The sequence below is a fragment of the Engraulis encrasicolus genome, chromosome 24, assembly GCF_034702125.1.
Source record: "Engraulis encrasicolus isolate BLACKSEA-1 chromosome 24, IST_EnEncr_1.0, whole genome shotgun sequence".
Classification (NCBI taxonomy): domain Eukaryota; kingdom Metazoa; phylum Chordata; class Actinopteri; order Clupeiformes; family Engraulidae; genus Engraulis; species Engraulis encrasicolus.
The window spans coordinates 37,133,491-37,140,990 of record NC_085880.1 but is presented as its reverse complement, the minus strand read 5'-3'; the positions used below and the strand labels follow the sequence as shown (position 1 = coordinate 37,140,990).

The 7,500-nt window shown below is 42.6% G+C and overlaps 1 long non-coding RNA gene across 1 annotated transcript; it reads right to left on the bottom strand.

Moving 5' to 3' along the window:
• Positions 1 to 1,787: 1,787 nt before the first annotated feature.
• On the bottom strand, positions 1,788 to 5,442 carry LOC134441782 (uncharacterized). Its single transcript, XR_010033196.1, has 7 exons — positions 5,291 to 5,442; positions 3,921 to 3,990; positions 3,622 to 3,724; positions 3,093 to 3,171; positions 2,879 to 2,988; positions 2,553 to 2,657; positions 1,788 to 1,956 (listed from the first exon to the last, which is right to left on the bottom strand). It is a non-coding gene; the product is annotated as an uncharacterized LOC134441782 (long non-coding RNA).
• Positions 5,443 to 7,500: the final 2,058 nt, after the last annotated feature.

The following is a 7,500-nucleotide window of genomic DNA, read 5'->3' as shown; positions in this document are numbered from 1 at the left end:
GTGAAATGAAGAGTAAAGAAATTAGTTTTCTCTCTCTCACACACACACACACACACACACACACACACACACACACACACACACACACACACACACACACACACACACACACACACACACCACACACACTTAATGGAACTGGGTCGGGATCATTAAACCTTACAAGGAGAAGAGAAGTGATAAGGAAAAAATACCACTTTAGTCTCAGAAAACATTTGGTAAATGGAATTTGGAATGGACTGTGTGTGTGTGTGTGTGTGTGTGTGTGTGTGTGCAGGGCCGGTTTTTAGCATAGGCCGGCTAGGCGGTCGCCTAGAGCGCCATGTGAAGAAGGGGCGCCGAAATGGCGCTCTCCTATGCGTAATTTTGCGATATGAAGTTTTTTTTATGAAGTCGCAATCAACAAACACAGCACGAAAAGGGGGATTTGTGACAATGAACTCGTCCCTAATCGTCCACGGACTTGCCTAACTTTCGTCTGATTTTGAGCGCTTGAGAGAATCAAAACTAACAATTTTGATGACACCTAAATCGCCCGGAAGCGAATCGCGAGCCGCGATAGGTCTCACAGCAGGGTGTTAATGGCCCAACGATTACCACATGAAAGGCAATGACAGCCAGCCCGGAACGCGGACTAGCCTTGCTCTTATTGGACGAAAAAGACACGTGACTCAAAGTAAAAGAGCTGCGCTATTGGTTAGCAGCTACAACCTTCTATTGGTCACGTTGGATTAATTTATGCAGACCGTATACAGTAGGTCCGTATAATTATGCAAAAATTATTATTAATAATATACCTAGGTTGATTTTACTTTGTATAGTCACATCATTATAGGCTGCACTGTGATAGGGCTTTAGCATGCATGATGTGAATTTATTGATAAAATGAAAATGAATGAAATGAAAATGATTTTTTAAAATAGGCTTTTAATATCACACCAAACAATGTACACACACTTTGACAAGAACCATGCAACTACACACATACCCTGCAAACAATATACTAGGCCTATATATGCAGTGATGTACACAGCACTCAGGTCACAAATGTACAACTAGGAAACATTCATTGCCGACAAGTTAAGTTTGGGCAGGCTGTCATCATGCTTTAGCGTACGTATCGCACGCTAGTGCATGGTGCGACGCATTTTGAATTCAAAGCGTGCTCCTCAACGCAACGGTAAAGCGCTTTCATGCACTTTTGACTAGTGACAAGGTTTGCGCAGTTTTCCCGCCGTGTCGGCGATTTTGTTTTGTCACAGCGCATGTCTGTTACTAAACGCAAATATGTTTTGCTGTGCCCTAACCAAAACCACCCCTAAACCTAACCTGTCAGTGAAGTAATGTTTCTGCTGCTTCACTTTTGCCAAGAACAGCGAGATTAGGCGAATTTCTACCTAAATTGTGCCTAAACCAAAACCATCCCTAAACCTAACCTGTCACAGGGCGTTGTGGAGCACGACTTAACTTGAAAATGCGTATTGGACCCACGCGATAATGAGTTCAAATCAGCGTGTCATAGATACGCTTAGCCTATGCATGATGTTTGGGAAGGGCACAATTCATAAAACTCAGAAACATACAATGCTTTTTCAAAAAAGGGTTCTATGTTCCCCGCTGCATCCAAGTAGACTGCTGCCACATTGCTAAGAGCAGGTTGTTGTTACATCTCTGACAGGTTAGGTTTAAGGATAGTTTTAGTCAGGGCACATACAAAAATGGATTTTAGTAAAAGTTGTCAATTCATAGTAAATATGTGGTAAATATGAAAGTAAGAGGAAAAATACTACAGGTACTGCCTTTTAATACAGACTATACAGGTATGTACAACATTATAAACATTGCTGTTGATTTCATGTTCTTCAGACGCCAATCATGCCAGCAGGGTCTACTGAAGGTCTCTGGTCACTGCGTCCTCGTCATACTGCAACAGGCACTCAGTCTCACTTCTGGGAGCTGTAGAAACAACAAATAAATTAATACTTCACCATGCACCTCATATTGACATAGCAAATATATCAATAAGCAAGTCATATTGAGCCCAACAGGGATAATCTCCTATTTCAGTCTTCTATGGTCTCATGCACTATGTCTCCCTGCCAGGATATGTAGGATGTAAGAAAATAAAGCAAAACATAGCAATGCACAGCATTGAGAACTTATCTATAAAGTAGCACAAGTCATATTGCCAATGTAGGCCAGGGGTGGGGAACCTATGTCTTGAGGGCCGTTTGCGACCCTTGAGGCCGTTTTATCTGGTCCCCGATATAATTTTAATGTTATTCAGCTTCACATAAAATATGACATTTTGTAAAGGAACCTTAGAAAATACATTTGCAATACAATTAAGTTATATTCAGGGAAGCTGAAGAAGGTGGTGTTTGTTTAAATGTGGCTGCCTTCAATATAGGTCTAAAGTGAAGGGGAAAATCCTGGTTTGTGTTCATAGTACGGCCCTTGGAGAACTTTTACGGCCCCTCGGGTGAATTTGAATTGGCCCTTCGAATGAGAAAGGTTCCCCACCACTGACGTAGGCTATAGGTTAAGCTTACCCTCTTTCACTCTTCTGTGGTGAGACTGTGCCCATTTTGGGTTGACCTCCACACGCGTCTGTAGCACAGCACACAGGATTGCAGGACACAGCATCCTGCAGGACACTACAGAAAAAAAAACAAAAAACAAGGGGAATGAATAAATTACCTGACCAGTTATTAAACAAATGAAAATTGATGTGCCAGAGCTGTGGTAAAAGTAACCTTGGGTCCAAATCATCTAGGCCTAGGGTGTGTGTGTGTGTGTGTGTGGTAAATCCAGTGTTCACATTATTCAGATATGAGAATTAATTCATTCATTCATTTTAACTGACATTAGTACATACCCATATCAGTGCCATTTCACCCTGCCAAGACACTGGACCTGGGTCTATTGGAGCTCTCTGCTCAGGGTGTCCTCGTTATACTGCAGCAGGCACTGTTGTTTCTATAGTTCCTAGAAGCGAGACAAATAAATAAATACTTTGCCATGCACCTCATATTGACATAGCAAATATGTCAATAAGCAAGACCTATTGAGCCCAACAGGGATAATCTTACACTATATCAGTTTTCTGTGGTCTCTTGTAAGATTGGCCCATCACCATTCTGCAGGACACTACCGTCTCCCTGCCAGGATCTGTAGGATGTAAGAAAATAAATCAAAACATAGCAATGCACAGCATTGATTACTTATCTATAAAGTAGCACAAGTCATATTGACAATGTAGGCCAGGGGTGGGGAACCTATGTCTCTAGGGCCGTTTGCGACCCTTGAGGCAGTTTTATCTGGCCCCCCGATATAATTTTAATGCTATTCAGCTTCACATGAAAATATGACATATTTTGTAAAGGAATCTTAGAAAATACATTTGCAATACAATTAAGTTATATTCAGGGAACCTGAAGAAGGTGGCGTTTGTTTAAATGTGGCTGCCTTCAATATAGGCCTAAAGTGAAAGGGAAAATCCTGGTTTGTGTTCATAGTACGGCCCTTGGAGGACTTTTACGGCCCCTCGGATGAATTTGAAGCGGCCCTTCGAATGAGAAACGTTCCCCGACCCTGACGTAGGCTATAGGTTAAGCTTACCCTCTTTCACTCTTCTGTGGTGACTGTGCCCATTTTGGGTTGACCTCCACACGCGTCTGTAGCACAGCACACAGGATTGCAGGACACAGCATCCTGCAGGACACTTCAAAAAACAAGGGGAACGAATAAATGACCTGCCCAGTTCTATAAAAAAGAATACCCTGAAAAAGAACACCCTGTTGTTTCTACAGCTCCTAGAAGCGAGACAAATAAATTAAATATTTTGCCATGCACCTCATATTGACATAGCAAATGTATCAATGAGCAAGTCATATTGGTCACAAAGAAGTTAATCTTACATTCTTTCAGTCTTCTATGGCGAGTTAGGCCTTCAGGTGACTCGTCTTCGCCATATTATGAGACAGCAGCCTGTGAAAACATGGTAAATAGAATAACCCATTAACCTTGGGTCCTAATATAATACATGTACATAAACTAGCCTACATTATTTAGACAAGGTCAGTAGACCTCCACGTGAAACAATAAGAAAAAGTGACCATACATCATTTCAATTTCTTGAAGAGGCCATCTACACTTATTTGTGCAACAAGTGCTGTTTTGAGGACCCATACTTTTAAAGGACAGGTTGCCTACTGTTGCAAATGGCAGGGTATTTCACATTGATTTCGGGGTGGCGTGCTCAACTTGACCACTCTGGTCGACATTGAGCTCGCGCTGATACATTGGGCTCGCGTTACTGAGAGCTGCCGCCAGAACTAGAACTACTCACGGTTAGCTTTCATAATATAGAACGCAACAAGGAAGAATCGGTTTGGTGAAAGGGCAAGGTGTTTCAAGGGATGTTAGCTACTCGATACATAGTAGTGACGCTACGACCAAGCTACTAGAGAATGTAATTAAACTAGTCGCTTCGCTACTGCCCAGCACTGAAAACCAACATACCCAGACGGCACACCAGTCTTTCCAACGTCGCCTAGATGCATTTTTGCCGCTGTAAAATACATTGGCAAGGCGTCTAAGCGTTAGTTCATCAGCGAAATTCCGGGCAGACGTGAAAAATGAACAGTGCCCAGCATCTAGTTGATGAGCTAACGCAATAGCATGCTAACGGTAGCCATTGTCTATCTTTAGGCACGGTGGGGGATGGAGACTCCCAACTGAGATCGCTCCCGGACGTGCGGTCCCAGGTGTTTCTATCACTCCCGGACGTGTAGTCCCACCCGATTATATTTCAAGTATTATCATATACTGCCACATACAAGCAATTTAGGGTTAGGTTTAGGGTTAAAAACAAAAAACTAACATCAACAACATAACTAGCTCCGCCATATGGCGGTGGTACCGATAGTCTGGCTAGTGGGAGCGAGATGAAAGGGGAGCGTCCTGGGTTGGGAGCGTCAATCAGGGAATCCTTTAGGCAGGGGAAAGGCAACTGAGAACTAGCAATGTCAAACAATTTACCATCAACAAGTATAGTTAACATATTCACTGTTTCACCACAGCATTTTGTCATTACGATGCTCGCAAGTCATCAGAATTTCCTAGCGTACAGCAGCAACTAGTGTAGTCACATTGAGGGGACTTGAGCTACCAGCTATGTAAAGCGGCTGTGCCATAACTTAGCAATGGCGGATCTGTGTTCAGAGGAGCTATTCAATCGCTCTTGAGTACTGAAACTTTAAACCACAGTTGAGTAAAATGTACTTACATGTATATGAAGCCCATTTTCCGTTGGTATGTGAGGAACTTTCCCCCCATATCGCCAAGAAACTTGTAAACCACACAGACAACGCGTGGTTCTGTTCAATCAGGAAGGTGCTGTTGACCGCGGCTGATGGCTTCTTTGTGGCTTGTGTGTGGAATTCGCATTTTGCCAATTCGTTTTACTGCCACCTAAAGGCTTGGTGTAGAACTAATTTAACCAGAGACGGTCTATTTTCAACTAACTTTCAACAATCCTTGCTTTAGTTCAGAATACCATTTAAAAACCAGAGTGGCCAAGCACATTGATGTTTTTCCTCAAAAGCAGCTGAGGAACCTTTTTAATTCGAAGGGTCACTTCAAAATGTATGTCCAAGAAAGATCATTCAGATGATTCTATTTTGATAGCCTATTCTGTAGGTTCATTTAAATGTTTATAGCACAGATCGAATTGTTTGATCAACTTAATTTCTGAGCTTATAGTATCATAATAAAATGTACTGGCAGCAAAGCTGTGGCTAGTAGAAATGTTTAATGCAGGGGTGGGGAACCTTTTTCATTCGAGGGGCCACTTCAAATTCCTACCATGGTCATAAAATCCTCTGGGGGCCGTACTATGAACACAAATCAGGATTTCCCCATAAAATTTAGGCCTATATAGACACCTTTAGGCCTATATAGACATATAGACATCTTTAAAGGTAGACACCTTTAAAACAGTCCCCACCCGGTCCCCTGAATATAGGCTAACTTAATTGCATTGGAAATGTAATTTCTAAGATTCCTGTGAAGTTGCAAAACATTATAATGATATCAGGGGCCGGATAAAACGGCCTCAAGGGCCCTCGAGACATAGGTTCCCTACCCCTGGTTTAATGGTTAGTGATTCTGAAAAACACCACTGGGCAGCGTGAAAAAACATAGCCTACACACACACACACACACACACACATTTTAGTAAAAGGCCAAAAAATGCCCTAGGGCCCCCAACAATCCCGTTGCCTAGGGACCCCAAAATCCTAGAAACAGGCCTGCCGACCCCCCACTCCCTCCCACCCACCTGACCTCACCCCACCCCACCCCACTTGAAATTGACTGGGGCAGCTCCCGATCTGATCACTGGCATTTACATATTAAAGGCTCTTCTAAGAAGGGGATGGGAGGGGGGCATGGGGGAGCCGCAAATGCTGTGGCTTGAGGTATGAGGCAATTTAAGGTGCAAAACTCATCCACAAATTCCTCTTTTCATGCAGTGAAAGAGTGGCGAAAGCGCTCCTCACGGCAAAGCGCCCCTCAGCCAATAGTAATATCTCTTCCAACTGTCTCTGGGAAGTCTGTGAACCAATAAACAGACAGTTCTGAGAAAGGGGGCGGGACGAGTGACAGCGTGCGGTCTATTTTGAATTTGGAGACTCACTCGAGAGACAGAGGGGGCAAGCGCAAACAGTAGTGCTGCTCTGCTGGATGGAGATTATTATGTTCTCATTAAACCACTCATTGCATGATGCAGGAGTTTCAGAGGGTGTTTTGGAACTATGTGATTTAATCAGCAACCGTTTGTGATTACGGAAAGCCTAATAGTTATGAGGTTACTATTTGGAATTAGAGAGAAAAAGAGCTTTGTTTTTGATCAGAGAAATCGCTAGTTAGCATGCTAACATTAGCCAAGTATGCCAAGCAATGAAATCCAGTAAAGTAGCTGTTAGTAGCCTACTCACTACTCACTAACACCCACCTGATATCATAATACTTGCTTAGGTTGACAAGCAATGTAAAGTAAGACTGGTGCAATGTTTAAAACAATTTTAGCTGCCATATCTCCTTCCATCCACATGAATTACCTGCTTGTTGTAAGCTTAAAAAAACATTAATTTCCAGACCAGAATGACATAGCCTACATTAATCATGTAACAGAACCATGCACAGCAGACAAGTGAGGCTATTTACTATATTTTGTATATTATGAAATTCAATAGCGTGACAGCTCTTCTCCCTTTCTCTCACCCTGTCCCTCCAAACACATAGATAGCCCCCTTCTCATTCTCCTACTCACAAATACACCACTATTTCCAGTCCAGAAATGAAATTGGTTTGGAAGACAGCACAAATGTGTAGCTTATTAAAATTGTTATGCTGCCATGCTTTGTGATGCTGTAGTGTAGATCAATGCAGACCTCCTTGGTAGGCGTATTGTCTACACATGCATTTTACATGCAA